Source organism: Arachis duranensis, chromosome 8 (genome assembly GCF_000817695.3).
Source record: "Arachis duranensis cultivar V14167 chromosome 8, aradu.V14167.gnm2.J7QH, whole genome shotgun sequence".
Lineage (NCBI taxonomy): Eukaryota > Viridiplantae > Streptophyta > Magnoliopsida > Fabales > Fabaceae > Arachis > Arachis duranensis.
In genome coordinates this window covers 1304063-1320955 of record NC_029779.3, presented here as the reverse complement: position 1 = coordinate 1320955, position 16893 = coordinate 1304063, and the positions used below count along the sequence as shown (strand labels likewise).

Genomic DNA, 16893 nt, shown 5'->3' with positions numbered 1-16893 from the left:
CCATTGGAGCAAACAACTTTGAGCTAAAACCTCAATTAGTTTCTCTGATACAATAGAATTGCAAGTTTCATGGACTTCCATCAGAAGATCCTTTTCAGATCTTAACTGAATTCTTACAGATCTGTGATACTGTCAAGACCAATGGGGTTGATCCCGAAGTCTACAGGCTTATGCTTTTCCCTTTTGCTGTAAGAGACAGAGCTAGAGTATGGTTGGACTCTCAACCTAAAGACAGCCTGAACTCTTGGGATAAGCTGGTCACGACTTTTTTAGCCAAGTTTTTTCCTCCTCAAAAGCTGAGTAAGCTTAGAGTGGATGTTCAAACCTTCAGACAGAAAGAAGGTGAATTCCTCTATGAAGCTTGGGAGAGATATAAGCAACTGACCAAAAAGTGTCCTTCTGACATGCTTTCAGAATGGACCATTCTGCAGGTGGATCTATTCACCTAAAAAAAACGCCTGCAGAAGCTCAGAAACTCATTGACATGGTTGCAAATAACCAGTTCATGTACACTTCCGAAAGGAATCCTGTGAGTAATGGGACGCCTCAATGGAAGGGAGTTCTTGAAATTGATGCTTTAAATGCCATATTGGCTCAGAACAAAATATTGACCCAACAAGTCAATATGATATCTCAGAGTCTGAATGGATTGCAAAATGCATCCAACAGTACTAAAGAAGCATCTTCTGAAGAAGAAGCTTATGATTCTGAGAACCCTACAATGGCAGAGGTAAATTACATGGGTGAAGCCTTTGGCAACACCTATAACCCTTCATGGAGAAATCATCCGAATTTTTCATGGAAGGATCCACAGAAGCAAGGCTTTAATAATAACAATGGTGGAAGAAACAGGTTTAGCAATAACAAGCCTTTTCCATCATCTTCTCAGTAACAGACAGAAAATTCTGAGCAGAGCCCCTCTAGCTTAGGAAACATAGTCTCTGATCTATCTAAGGCCACTTTAAGTTTCATGAATGAAACAAGGTCCTCCATTAGAAATTTAGAGGCACAAGTGGGTCAGCTGAGTAAGAATATCACTGAAACTCCTCCTAGTACTCTCCCAAGCAATACAGAAGAGAATCCGAAAAGAGAGTGCAAGGCCATTGATATAATCAACATGGCCGAATCCAAAGAGGAAGGGGAGGACGTGAATCCCAATGAGGAAGACCTCATAGGACGTCCTCCAGACAGAAAGGAGTTCCCTATTGAGGACCTAAAGGAATCTGAGACTCATACAGAGACCATAGAGATTCCATTAAACTTCCTTCTGCCATTCATGAGCTCCGAGAACTATTCTTCCTCTGAAGAGGATGAAGATGTAACTGAAGAGCAAGTTGCTCAATATCTAGGAGCCATCAAGAAGTTGAATGCCAAGCTGTTTGGTAATGAGACTTGGAAAGATGAACCTCCCTTGCTCATTAGTGAACTAAATACATGGGTTCAGCAAACTTTGCCTCAAAAGAAACAAGATCCTGGTAAATTCTTAATACCCTGTACCATAGGCACCATGACCTTTGAGAAGGCTCTGTGTGACATGGGGTCAGGTATAAATCTTATGTCACTCTCTGTAATGGAGAAACTAGAAATCTTTGAGGTACAAGCTGCAAGAATCTCATTAGAGATAGCAGACAAATCAATAAAACAAGCTTATGGATTAGTAGAGGACGTGTTAGTGAAGGTTAAAGGCCTTTACATCCCTGCTAATTTCATAATCCTAGACACTGGAAAGGATGAGGATGAATGCATCATCCTTGGAAGACCCTTCCTAGCCACAGCAGGAGCTGTGATTGATGTTGACAGAGGAGAGCTAGTCCTTTAATTGAATGGGGACTACCTTGTGTTTAAAGCTCAAGGATCTTCTTCTGTAACCATGGAGAGGAAGCATGAACAGCTTCTCTCAATGCAGAGTCAAACAGAGCCCCCACAGTCAAATCCTAAGTTTGGTGTTGGGAGGCCACAACCAAACTCTAAGTTTGGTGTTGAACCCCCACATTCAAACTCTAAGTTTGGTGTTGGGAGGTCCCAACAATTCTCTGAATACCTGTAAGGCTCCATGAGAGCTCACTGTCAAGCTATTGACATTAAAGAAGCACTTATTGGGAGGCAACCCAATTTTTATTTATCTATATTTCTATTGTTCTTTTATGTTTTATTAGGTTTATGATCATGTGGAATCATAAAACAATTGCAAAAATTAAAAACAGAATCAAAAACAGCAGAAGAAAAAGCACACCCTGGAGGAAGAGCTGTCTGGCGTTTAACGCTAGAAACAAGCACCAAGCTGGCATTAAACGCCAGAAACAAGCATCTGTCTAGCGTTAAACGCTAGAAAAAGGCTACATTTGGGCGTTTAACGCCAGAAACAAGCTGCAGTTTGGCGTTAAATGCCAGGATTGCATATAGAAGGCATTTTACACGCCTAAAGGGTGCAGGGATCTCATCCTTGAAACCTCAGGATCTGTGGACCCCACAGGATCACCTCAGGATCTGTGGACCCCACAGGATCCCCACCTACCTTATCCCCCTCTCTCACACCTTTTCATAACACTATTTCCCATCACCTCTTCACCACTCACATCCATTATCTCTTCCCTATAAACCCCACCTACCTTCAAATTCAAAATATCTTTCCCACCCAAACCCACCCTAAATGACCGAACCCAAACCCCTCTCCCTCCACTATATAAACTCCTTCATCCTTCTTCATTTTCACACAACACAACCCTCTCTTCTCCTCCTTGTCCAAAATACACACCCACTCTCCCTCTCTTCCATAACTTCTTCTTCTTCTATTCTTTCTTCTTTTGCTCAAGGGCGAGCAACATTCTAAGTTTGGTGTGGTAAAAGCATAGCTTTTTTGTTGTTCCATAACCATTGATGGCACTTAAGGCCAGAGAAACCTCAAGAAAGAGGAAAGGGACGGCAATTGCTTCCACCTCTGAGTCATGGGAGATGGAGAGATTCATCTCAAAAGCCCATCAAGACCACTTCTATGAAGTTGTGGCCAAGAAAAAGGTGATCCCTGAGGTCCCTTTTAAGCTCAAAAAGGGCAAATATCCGGAGATCCGACAGGAGATTAGAAGAAAAGGATGGGAAGTTCTCTCCAATCCCATTCAACAAGTCGGAATCTTAACGGTTCAAGAGTTCTATGCAAACGCATGGATAACTAGGAACCATGATCAAAGCATGAACCCAAACCCAAAGAATTAGCTTACAATGGTTCCAGGGAAATGCTTAGATTTTAGTCCGGAGAACTTAAGGTTGGCGTTCAACTTGCCTATGATGCAAGAAGATGCACGCCCCTACATTAGAAGGGCCAACTTTGATCAAAGGTTGGACCAAGTCCTCATGGACATATGTGTGGAATGAGCTCAATGGAGAAGAGACTCAAAAGGCAAGCCGGTTCAATTGAGAAGACTGGACCTTAAGCCTGTGGCTAGAGGATGGTTGGAGTTCATCCAACGCTCCATCATCCCCACTAGCAACCGATCCGAAGTAACTGTGGATCGGGCCATCATGATCCATAGAATCATGATTGGAGAGGAAGTAGAAGTTCATGAAGTCATCTCTCTAGAACTCTACAAAGTAGCCGAAAAGCCCTCCACGTTGGCAAGGTTAGCTTTTTCTCATCTCATTTGCCATCTATACAACTTAGCTGGAGTTGTCATAGAAGGAGACATCCTCATTAAAGAGGACAAGCCCATTGGTGGACGAAATTGTGATACAAGGGTTCCAGGCACTGTTAGAGAAGCTTTTTCTTTCCACAACTCCGTTCAACTTAACCAGCAAGTGTACTGGGTCATCCAAGTAATACCTTACGTGAGTAAGGGTCGATCCCACAGAGATTGTTGGTATGAAGCAAGCTATGGTCACCTTGTAAATCTCAGTTAGGCAGATTAAATTGGTTTATGATGAGTTTGAAAATTAATAATAAAAAGAAAATAAAAGGGATAGAAATACTTATGTAAATCAATAGTGGAAAATTCAGACAGGCGTATGGAGATGCTGTGCTCCTCTTGAATCTCTATTTTCTTATTACATTCATCCAATCCTTCTTACTCCTTTCCATGGCAAGCTGTATGTAGGGATCACCGTTGTCAATGGCTACATCCCATCCTCTCAGTGAAAATGGTCCTATGCTCTGTCACAGCACGGCTAATCATCTGTCGGTTCTCAATCAGGTTGGAATAGAATCCCTTGATTCTTTTGTGTCTGTCACTAACGCCCAGCCTTCAGGAGTTTGAAGCTCGTCACAGTCATTCAATCCCAGAATCTGAATGCCGCCATCAATTCTAGCTTATACCATGAAGATTTTGATTAAGGAATCCAAGAGATATGCGCCCGGTCTAAGGTAGAACGGGAGTGGTTGTCAATCACACGCGTTCATAGGTGAGAATGATGATGAGTGTCACGGATCATCACATTCATCAAGTTGAAGTGCAACGTATATCTTGGAATAAGAATAAAAGAGAATTGAATAGAAAGTAATAGTAATTGTATTGAAACTTGAGGTACAGCAGAGCTCCACACCCTTAATCTATGGTGTGCAGAAACTCCACTGTTGAAAATACATAAGTGAAAGGTTCAGGCATGGCCGAATGGCCAGCCCCCTGAATGATCAAGAGACCGAATGATCAAAGACTACAAAGTCAAAAGATTAAACTGTCAAAAGATGTCTAATACAATAGTAACTTATCCTATTTATACTAGACTAGCTACTAGGGTTTACATGAGTAAGTTATTGATGCTTAAATCCACTTCCGGGGCCCACTTGGTGTTTGCTTGGGCTGAGCTTGATCTATCCATGAGCTAAGGCTTTTCTTGGAGTTGAACTCAAAGTTATGACGTGTTTTGGGCGTTCAACTCCGGATCATGACGTGTTTCTGGCGTTTAACTCCAGACAGCAGCATGTACTTGGCGTTGAGCGCCACTTTACGTCTTCAATTTCCGAATAAAGTATGGACTATTATATATTGCTGGAAAGCTCTAGATGTCTACTTTCCAACGCCGTTGAGAGCGCGCCATTTAGAGTTCTGTGGCTCCAGAAAATCTATTTCGAGTGCAGGGAGGTCAGATTCCAACAGTATCAGCAGTCCTTTTGTCAGCCTTTTTCAGAGTTTTGCTCAAGTCCCTCAATTTCAGCTAGAAATTACCTGAAATCACAGAAAAACACACAAACTTATAGTAAAGTCCAGAAATATAAATTTAACATAAAAACTAATGAAAACATCCCTAAAAGTAGCTTGAACTTACTAAAAACTACCTAAAAACAATGCCAAAAAGCATATAAATTATCCGCTCATCACCCATCACTAAGAAGAGGATGGAGCAAACAAGAGAGCCCATTCATGAATCTCAAGAGATGCATGAGGAAGCTCATCATCAAGAAATCCCTGAGATGTCTCAAGGGATGCATTTTCCTCCAAACAACTATTGGGAACAACTCAACACTTCTCTAGAAGGATTGAGTCATAACATAAACCAATTAAGGGTGGAACACCAAGAGCACTCCATCATTCTCAATGAGATTAGAGAAGATCAAAGAGCTTTGAGGGAGGAGCAACAAAGGCAAGGAAGAGACATAGAGGAGCTCAAGAACACCATTGGTCCTTCAAGAAGAAGGCGCCACCCTCACTAAGGTGGACTCATTCCTTAACTTCCTTGTTCTTATCTCTCTGTTTTTCGATTTTATGCTTTATGTTTGTCTATGTTTTGAGTCTTTACTACATGATCATTAGTATTTAGTAACTATGTCTTAAGGCTATGAATAATTCCATGAATCCTTCACATTTCTTAAATGAAAAATATTTTTAATACAAAAGAACAAGAAGTACATGAGTTTCAAATTCATCCTTGAAATTAGTTTAATTATATTGATGTGGTGACAATACTTTTTGTTTTCTGAATGAATGCTTAAACAGTGCATAATTTTGATCTTATTGTTTATGAATGTTAAAATTGTTGGCTCTTGAAAGAATGATGAAAAAGAGAAATGTTATTGATAATCTGAAAAATCATAAAATTGATTCCTGAAGCAAGAAAAAGTAGTGAATAACGAAGCTTGTGAAAAAAATGGCGAAAATAAAAAAAAGAAAGAAAAAGAAAAAAGCAAGCAGAAAAAGCCAATAGCCCTTAAAACCAAAAGGCAAGGGTAAAAAGGATCCAAGGCTTTGAGCATCAACGGATAGGAGGGCCCAAGGAAATAGAATCCAGGCCTAAGCGGCTAAATCAAACTGACCCTAACCATGTGCTTGTGTCATAAAGGTCCAAGTGAAAAGCTTGAGACTGAGTGGTTAAAGTCATGATCCAAAGCAAAAAGAGTGTGCTTAAGAGCTCTGGACACCTCTAACTCGGGAGTTTAGCAAAGCTGAGTCACAATCTGAAAAGGTTCACCTAGTCATGTGTCTGTGGCATTTATGTATCCGGTGGTAATACTGGAAAACAAAGTGCTTAGGGCCACGGTCAAGACTCATAAAAGTAGCTGTGTTCAAGAATCAACATACTTAACTAGGAGAATCAATGGCACTATCTGAACTCTGAGTTCCTATGGATGCCAATCATTCTAAACTTCTAAGGATAAAGTGAGGTGCCAAAACTGTTCAGAAGCAAAAAGCTACAAGTCCCGCTCATCTAATTAGAACTAATATTCATTGATATTTTAGAATTTATAATATCTCTTCTTTTTATCCTATTTGATTTTCAGTTGCTTGGGGACAAGCAACAATTTAAGTTTGGTGTTGTGATGAGCAGATAATTTATACGCTTTTTGGCATTGTTTTTAGGTAGTTTTTAGTAGGATCTAGTTACTTTTAGGGATGTTTTTATTAGTTTTTATACAAAATTCACATTTCTGGATTTTACTATGATTTTGTGTATTTTTCTGTGATTTCAGGTATTTTCTGGCTGAAATTGAGGGACCTGAGCAAAAATCTGATAGGAAGCTGAAAAGGACTACAGATGTTGTTGGATTCTGACCTCCCTGCACTCGAAATGAATTTTCTGGAGCTACAAAACTCCAAATAGTGCGCTCTCAATTGCGTTGGAAAGTAGACATCCAGGTATTTCCAGCAATATATAATAGTTCATACTTAATTCAAGTTTAGACAATGCAAACTGGCGTTCAACGCCAGTTCCATGCTGTAATCTGGAGTAAAACGCCTGAAACACGTCACAAACCAAAGTTAAACGCCAAAAACATGTTACAACTTGGCGTTTAACTCCTAGAGAAGTCTCTGCACGTGTAAAACTCAAGCTCAGCCCAAGAACACATCAAAGTGGGCCCCGAAAGTGGATTTCTGCACTTAGACTTATTTCTGTAAACCCTAGTAACTAGTTTAGTATAAATAGAACTTTTTACTATTGTATTTACATCTTTGGATCTTTGGATCTTTGAATTATCTTTTGATCCCTTGATCACGTTTTAGGGGATGGCCTTACGACCATGCCTAGACCTTCATCACTTATGTATTTTCAACGGTGGAGTTTCTACACACCATAGATTTAGGTGTGGAGCTCTACTGTACCTCGAGTATTAATGCAATTACTATTATTCTTCTATTCAATTCACGCTTATTCTTATTCCAAGATATCCATTCGCACTCAATAACCTGATGAATGTGATGATTATGTGACGCTCATGACCATTCTCACTTATGAACGTGTGCCTGACAACCACTCTCGTTCTACATGCAATTAAGCTTGAAGGAATATCTCTTGGATTCCTTAATCAGAATCTTTGTGGTATAAGCTAGAATCCATTGGCAGCATTCTTGAAAATCCAAAAAGTCTAAACCTTGTCTGTGGTATTCCGAGTAGGATTCAGGGATTGAATGACTGTGACGAGCTTCAAACTCGCAAGTGTTGGGCGTAGTGACAGACGCAAAAGGATCACTGAATTCTATTCCAACATGATCGAGAACCGACAGATGATTAGCCGTGTGGTGATAGCGCATTTGGACCATTTTCACTGAGAGGATGGGAGGTAGCCATTGACGCCGGTGAAACCCGAACATACAGCTTGCCATGGAAAGGAGTATGAAGGATTGGATGAAGGCAGTAGGAAAGCAGAGATTCAAGAGGGATGAAGCATCTCCATACGCTTGTCTGAAATTCCCACCAATGATTTACATAAGTATCTTTATCTTTATATTCGAAAACCATTATAACCATTAGAATCCGCCTGACTGAGATTTACAAGATGACCATAGCTTGCTCCATACCAACAGTCTCCGTGGGATCGACCCTTACTCACGTAAGGTTTATTACTTGGATGACCCAGTGCACTTGCTGGTTAGTTGTGCGAAGTTGTGAAGAAAGTGCTGAGATTATAAACGCGCATACCAAGTTGAGCGCCATTGTTAAAGATCACAATTTCGTGCACCACAGCCCACCTCCCTAAATCCAGTTGAGGATCTATAACATTGACTCCTTATTCCATTAGTTGGCTCCCCCTTCAACTACCAAGGCAGACAAGGTTACAGAGCTCTATCAAATCTGTTCCCTGTAACCATCATCTTGCCACTTGTCAATGCATCCTTTCATCTGTATGCATAAATCTGTATGTTATAAATGACCTTAAATAAAAATCCTAAAATAACGTTATATGAAAGTCTTTATTCAAAATTTTATATAAATCAAATTTATTGAATTTGAATTAGATTTTTGGCATTAAATCGAATTAAATAGATTTAATTCAATTTAGTAGGTAAACATGTTAATAGTTTCGATTTACCAAGGAGGGAAATTCAAAATGTTACTCATGGTTTTATACCCCTAATAAATTGGTACAAATAATTTCGATTCGGTCCATAATTTTTTCACTCCTATAAATCAAATGGAGTTAATTTGAATTACAAGTTTATAATAAATCGAATGGATTAAATTTGATTTATAGGTGGAACGTGCTATAGTAGTAAATTGACTCAAATGGGTTCAATTTAGCATATATATTCCTATATATAGAATTCAAATTCATTTGTTTCAAATTACATTTCACCAAACTCAACCCTCACCCTCCCCCCCAAAAAAAAACCTAAAACCCAAAGAAACTAAGGAGATTTATACTACAAGATTCAACTGAAAGATGACCCAAATCGAATCTATCGATTGGACGAAGTTACCCATATTACTGATAGCGTTCATGAAGAGGTCAGTGAATGAAACTTAATTTATTTTTTTAATAAATAAAGTCTTGTTAGTGATATTAAATTGCTTAGAATTTTATTAGACGCATTATTTAGGATTTGGTTAGAATTTGTATGTTTTAAATGTTAGAAATTTAGCAAGGTTAAAAATTTTGTTAGAATTTAATTTAATTTAATTTAATTTAGGTTTCAGGTGTTAGATTGACTAGGTAGTAGAAGATTACCAAAGATTTAATATGATCTAATTTACTTAAAGAATTTAATTCTTAGATATTAGATTAACTATGTTTTGTTAGAATTTAATTTAATTTAATTTAATTCTTAAATGTTAGGTTATCTATGTTAAGGTTTGTAATATCTGTTACATTAAAGTATATTTTTAATAGAATTATCTGTTTTAGGTAATTTTTGTTTTCTAAAATGTTATAATTCTTAGAAAATTTTTTCATTGTCATGCAACCCCACCGATGTATCATGTCGTACCTATAGATGGCCAGCTTAGCCCATCTAGCGAGGCTCAACGACCATTGGTTTAGGTTGGATGAGCTGATGGTCAGTGCATTTGTCGAGCGATGGCGTCTTGAGATCCATATCTTCCACATGCCATTCGAGGAGTGCACGATTACGCTACAGGATGTTGTGTAACACCCCAATTACCCTAAACTTTACCTCTAGTCGTAAAGTATAGGTTAATCAGAGGTTACGACAGCCCTAAGACATATACATATATATAGAATAAATAATATATTCTAGAAACCTGATGAAGGATATAGCTCAAACACAGGATTTAAAAGCGCAAAGCAAACCAACAAAGCGTCCAACTTAAAACACAAGAAATAGATATGATATAAACAAAGATAATAGTATAATAGTGTAATATCATAAGAAACTAGCCTTGGCTCACGGAGTTTAAGCTGGCTAGCCAAACATACAGACAAGAGGATCTGAAGTTTAAAATGGCTTATACAAGATTTGTTCTCTCTCAAAAATAGGCCTCTAGGCCAAAACAAAAATACAAAAGCGAGAGACAAATACAAAACATACCAAAAAAGACTCCAAAAGGTATCCGGATCCTCCACTTCTATCACCAACCAAACAACTCATCGAGGTGGGTTGTGACCTGCATTTGAAAAACAACAACAAAGTATGGAATGAGAACCGGAGGTTCTCAGTATGGTAACAGTGCTCAATGATGTAAGATGTAAGGCCCCGGGACACCGAAGGCAATCCTAAAACTTCACATCACATACGGATATATAAATAAATAAAGAACTTAAACCATAAATCGGGTTATCTAACTTAGGAGAATTCTAACGAATGCTAATAACACCGCTGTTCCCATAGCCATCGCCAACCTAACCTTCGTGCGATTTCATCGCCACCGCCTACCTAACCTCCTAAGCACCAGTCAATCCCAATTAGTGCAAGCAATTAAATCACAGATAATATTCATATACAACAAGTAATTCAAGAAGCAAGTAAACATGTTATACAATTAGGCAAACTCAAGTAAACAAAGCAAGCAAGCATATAGAAGATGCACATGATGAATGTCTGCACTATTGGCTGTGATATCACATGTCGGTTATAGGCAGCAAATCCGGTCGACAACTCCCGGATTAGTCTATCTATTGCGCATAAGGAGGAAAATTCCGAGGGAGAGTGCCCTACCACCTTCTCCTTTCAGAGGAAAATATTCCGAGGGAGCGTGCCCTACCACCATCCTCTGGTTGTTGCATGATTCTGTGGGTTAGTGCCCTACCACCTTGCAATCAGAGAGAAACCCATGCTCAGGAGGAAAATTTCGAGGGAGAGTGCCCTACCACCTTCCTCTGGAGGAATCAGTATGAGTGAGAAGCTCAGCTTCAAGCCTCACATCCAAATATAGGCGGAATACTACCACAGCCCCTACAGCGGATAGCAATGCATATTATAATTACATATTCAATCTTAGAGGCCACTCCTCTAAACACTCTTCCACTCATACTTATCACAACCATAATCCAGTCACAAGTTCCTTTTCGAACTCCTTAGCTTATCAGTTTCTCAATTCACTATCAGTACTCGCCAAGTTCACTACTTTTCCTTCTCTCTCAACCAAACTCATCCCCAATACACCAGAAACCTAGACCTCCATTTGCTAACTTTTCATAATAAACATCAACTAAAGCCCTTATCTTATTTCCCAATTCTCATACTCAAAATATGGCCCAAAAGCCTTAAAATAGAGTTATAAAAGCTTACAAACTTGTTGGGAAGGTGAAATAGTTGAAAACAAAGTTTAAATTTGTGAAACAAGGCGTGTGCGTCCGCACAGGGGTGTGCGTCTGCACGGCCAGGAAGATTTTGAAAGTGTGCGTACGCACAGGGGTGTGCGTGCACACAAGTACTGAAATTTATAAAGTCTGTTCACTCGCACAAGCTGTGCGAGCACCCCCAACAGACGACCTTCCCGAGTTGTGCGTGCGCACAGGGCTATGCGTCCGCACAGGTCGTAATCCTTCATTGAGGTGCGCGCACACAATCTATGCTAACGCTGCTACCAGAGCCCTTTTCCCTGCCTGTGCGTACGCACAGGTTTGTGCGTCTGCACAGAATAGAATTTTTGCAGGGTTGTGCGTGCGCACAAGGCTGTGTGTTCGTACATATCAGAAAATCCTGAAATTCTGCAACTTTGCAGAATTTCAGATTTTTAACACCAACTTTGAATGATCATAACTCCTTCTACAAAAATCCATTTTTCTCAAACTTTATATCATTTTAAAGCTCTTAAAATCATCTTTAATTTTAAAACAAATTCCAATCAATTTTGGAAACCGAGGCAAAAGTTATGATCAGATAAAGTTCACAAAAAATCTATTTTTACCAAAGGCCTCAAAACTCCAATTTTTCTAGAACTCACAATTCAAAACCAAACCAACCACAACCCAAACATTACCAAAATAGCATAAAAGCCCATACCCTTCCTTTTCCAACTCAACCATCCATAATTCCAATTACACTACTCAATACCATCAAATTCCCTGCTCATCAACATCCAAAACCTTCATAAATAATCTTTAACCAACATCAAACATCAACAACTACTTCAAATCCTCATCACTTACCCCTCAACATTATCAATCATTATCCACATTCATATTACCGCACTTAACATACACACTCACCAACATCAACCATCATAACAATTTATAATTAGCACCAACAACATCAATATTCTTCATCAACCTTTATAATCATTAAGTACCAACAACATTATTAATCATTCATAATCCTTAAATACCAACAACCTTATCAACAAACTAATCATCAATACTCATCAACACCATAATTCCCAATAATCATCTTCAACCACAATAATCCAATACAACCCACAATTATCATCAATTCACATATAATTATTCATACACCAACAACATTCAATCATATCTTAGGGTCAACTAGCCTAAGTGTCCATGAACATTACATATTACTTAAAGGAAACTGAAACCATACCTTAGCCGATTTCCAAATGCACCAAACACCAAAATGAAGCCACCAAACTTGATCCAAAGCCTCAACTAACTCCAACAAACACCAAGGCTCAAACTAACAACACATATATCACCAAAAATCAAAATGTAAGATACACAAAACAACTAAATACAAGGATTTAGTGGAACCTTACCTTATCCAATGAGATTAGGAGTAAAATCCAACAATTACCCACTACTAGAGATCACCTAAACAACCAAAACCATAAAATCTACATGAAAATGCGCAGAATTTAAGGCTGGAAACTGGGACATGTAGAGACATATCTTACCAGATTTCCTTAGATAGAAACGTAGAGCTCGATGAGAGCTTCGCGTGGCTGCAAACGACTCGTCAATCAAAGCTCTGGATCAAAAGTTATGGCTTTCGGAAGGTGGAGGTGAAAAGAGCACTTTCTCTTCTTCCTCTCCTCTCAAAACCGCGCCTCTCCTCTCTCTTAGTGCTGAAAAATGAGCTCAAAGCTCATTAAATGAGCTTATATATGTTGGATCTTTGGCCCGGTTTTGACCCAGTCCAACCCGTTAGCGTTTTTGGTCCGTTTGGCCCACTTTGGGCCAAAACCTTTAAGATTTGTGCCCGATTTTCAATTCTAAAATTATTTTTGTCCTTTCAAAATAATAAATCACTTTTCAAAATATTATTTTAAAAAATACGCAGTACTGGATAGACTAAAGCTGGTACTTCCAGCTTAAGCGCCAGTACGCATTTTTACAAAAACTTTTCGAAAGAAATACATTTTCCAACTCAGAAAAATTCACTGAAATCAAATTTGTCATTTTTATTTTTAAATTAAAACTTCTAAATTTTGAATCTATTCCGAGCACTAAAATTATTTTATTAAAATGATTTTACGTGAAAACGCGGGTTTTTACATGTTGCGTACCACTTAGGCCTCCCTATAGATAGATAGTACGACAGTGGATGTCTACGGTTGACCTACATAGAATTGGTTTGTGGAGTTATTGAGTGTGTTTCCTCCAGTGGATTGCATCGATAAGTTCACTGTGAAGTGCACTTGGATGCAGGGGACATTTAGTTACCTTTCCCAGGACGCAGACAAGGAGACAGTTAAGAGGTACCCGAGAGCATATATCATGATGCTACTATCGATGCAGCTCTTCGGTGAAAAATTTGGTACACGCATGCATATTAGGTGGCTATCGTATGAAGCGAGATTAGATGACTTGGGCAAATATAGCTGGGGATCTGCCGCTCTATCCTGGGTATACCGATGCTTGTGCTGTATGGCCAACAGAAATGTGATTAAGTTGGTCAATTCATTGCAGCTCCTCCAGTCATGGATCTTCTGGTGGTTCTCGGATTTCAGGTCCAATGGGTTTGACGCCTTTTATTGACTGTTGGCGATGAGGTACTTAATGGTTATAGTCGTTATATTTAGTAATTTATACTAAAGATTATTGCCTTTGTTTATAACATGTATTAGGTGTTAGGTGGTCAAGTTAGCAGTTAACATTGAGCGAGAAAGGGCCTAGAGTCGCGCAGTGAAAGCTCAGGATAGATTTACCCCGGCCAAGGGATGTGAGTGTTTTAACTTTTAAGCATTGAATGTTAGTTTTTTTAAACTACTTACTGGATATAAAATGACATGGAATACTCGTTTCTCTTTACTAGTTCACGTGGATGCCATATAGCGCACCGGATGTGGTGCAGGTCATTCATCCCAAAATCTTGGAGCCTCGACATACGGAACTATGGAGGGCTGTGACATCATCGGTCTATTTTGCTGTGATAAAGTGGCATCAGGTGGACAGGGTGCTACCATAACTTGGAGGAGTATAGCATTACCCATGACCCGCACTCGATATTGATTTTCTGATGTCGAAAGATGGCAGAGGCAGAGACCGATAGTTTCCGAACACGTTACAGAACTGGCATATACATTAGACCGGGCGGGCCGACCATGTGTTACGATTTGATGTGGTAGCAAACTCAGGACCGTCACAGTCTTACTTAGAGTGGTGGTATGAGCATCAGAGGAGATTCTTATCGCCTAAGCTTTCTCGAAGACCCCAGAGTAGATGCTATCCCATCCAAAGTGACACAAAAGGTCCAGGATGGGTCCCTAAATGGAGCAGGTGCCAGATGTTCCTAACAGACGTCGAGTGAAGCATAGACCTCGTGTTGGGACACGAGCCAGAGATTGCGAATGGAGATGTCTTGATGATACGATTGATGCAATGGAGGGGAGGGGTTGAAGTCGTCAACGAGGTAGAGGGCGGATCGAGAGGGAGGGAGCGGAGGATGTTGAGGTAGAGGTCGACATATTAGGAGAGGTAGGGATGACGGTGGAGGTGGTGGAGATGATGGTGGAGATGATAGTGGTGGTTGTGAAGGTGGAGTTGGAGGTGGATCTGGTGTCGATGGAGGTGCTGATGGAGGTGGAGATGGTGGATGTACAGATGAAGGTGGAGGTGGCGCAAGTGAGGGTGGCTTTCAGTGTGGTGCTTCAAGGTTAGGGGATGGTGGAAGGTTTGGAGGTGATGCGGGGGGTGGTTTGGTGATTATACTTTTTTGGTGTCCCTAGCAGTGATATTGCCCCTGCACGAGAGTCAGACATTCATGAGCTCAGGTGAGCTCCCTTCGGATTTGCTAGGCAACAATGATCTTGATAGTGACTTCGGAGGATCCCGCTTTCTGGAGGAGATTAGCATTATTATCCAAGAGGATGAGGCAACCCGACTTGGACCGCAGGTCATTGGACACTAGACGCCCCTTGATGTGGACCTGAACGAGCCTCTATTAGGGCCTTTGGACGAGATATTTGCATTGAGTGACACTCCTCCCTCGACAATTGCAGTAGCACCCTCGATTGTGCAGGTCCATCTAGCCCACCTAGACCGATTCGAGACGAGGATGAGGTACCTCTCGCTTAGAGAGCACAGAGGATCAGGTGCCCACGCCGCTGCTTCATAGCGTTACATCTATTCTAACTATTCACATGACTGCTATGTTATATGTTATTATGTTGTCATGATATGTTATTATCATTGTATTGTTGTATTCAGTATAGATATTATAATGCTATATTATCATGTTGTTATGTTATCATGCTATGTCATTATATAATACTTGAATGAGTTTGGAAAATATATATTAAAAGATTTTCTTTATTGTTGTCTTGTCTGACGGACTGTTGTTATTAATATTATTGTGTTGCCTTTTTCATCACTGTAAACATGAAAAAGAAAACACAAAATGCCACAAACATTGCTAAACAACAATAAAGCATAATACAATAGACATAAGAAAAGGCAACACAATAAAGAAAGCACTAAACTTTGCTAGCTACTCCAAATCCCCTGGTGCCTCCTCCCTAAGGACAACTCTGCCTAGTAAGATCAAGCTGTCTGCATAGTCTACACTGCTTTGGTATATTCGAATCGACCTAATCCATACTAGTGCGAATTATAATGCTCCTCGGACGATCTTCATATGCATGTCTCTTACTAGGATCAAGGATGACTGTTGGACCATCATATGGTGGCTAGAAGCCTTATGGAATCAAAGAATAGAATCCCATCCTGTAGACAGTAAATATCGTGCTGAGGCGATATACCTCATGGACATAAGTTGCCCAACTCAGGTGAGAATATGAACAATAGGCGACTACATGGCGACATGGGTAGTGAAGTGTCTGAAAGTACTAGTAATTGCAAGTCCGATCTCTCAACGAGACTTTGTAACTACCAAGTGAGAAGTTACCTATCGGAGTACTCTCAACCACATTAAACTCCAAATTATCATTATCATACAGTGTCACCGTGAAATATCACGATGGCTTTATAATTGCCTCCATTGCCTTCACAAGCGACTGACTAAATTGCTGACTTGTCCCCAACTGTGCGTCAGCCTCTCTTCCCTTACAAACAAAGAGCTCCGCCAATCTCCCATAAGTGGACTTCACCAAGGAAAAAACTGGAAGGTTCCTAACACCTTTGAGCATCGATTTAACACACTCGAAAATATTTATAGTCATATGGTCGAATCTACGACCCTCGTACCGGTGCTGAGTACACTTGTCATACTCGATCCTGTTAGCCCAGTCACACATTGCTAGGTTTTCGGTCCCGAGGATGTCAAACTTGACCTTGGTCTTTGCCTAAGTAGTGTTGACTAGAAACCTCCTTACATCCTTTTCCTTGAAACTCAACGCAAAATTTGCAACAGCGTGCCTAATATAGAATGCACGGTAAGT

General features: G+C 39.9%; 1 non-coding gene across 1 annotated transcript; it reads right to left on the bottom strand.

The window, feature by feature from the left end:
- Window positions 1–302: 302 nt before the first annotated feature.
- On the bottom strand, window positions 303–410 carry LOC127741352 (small nucleolar RNA R71). The gene has a single exon (XR_008002304.1). It is a non-coding gene; the product is annotated as a small nucleolar RNA R71 (small nucleolar RNA).
- Between the last annotated feature and the right edge of the window lie 16483 nt (window positions 411–16893).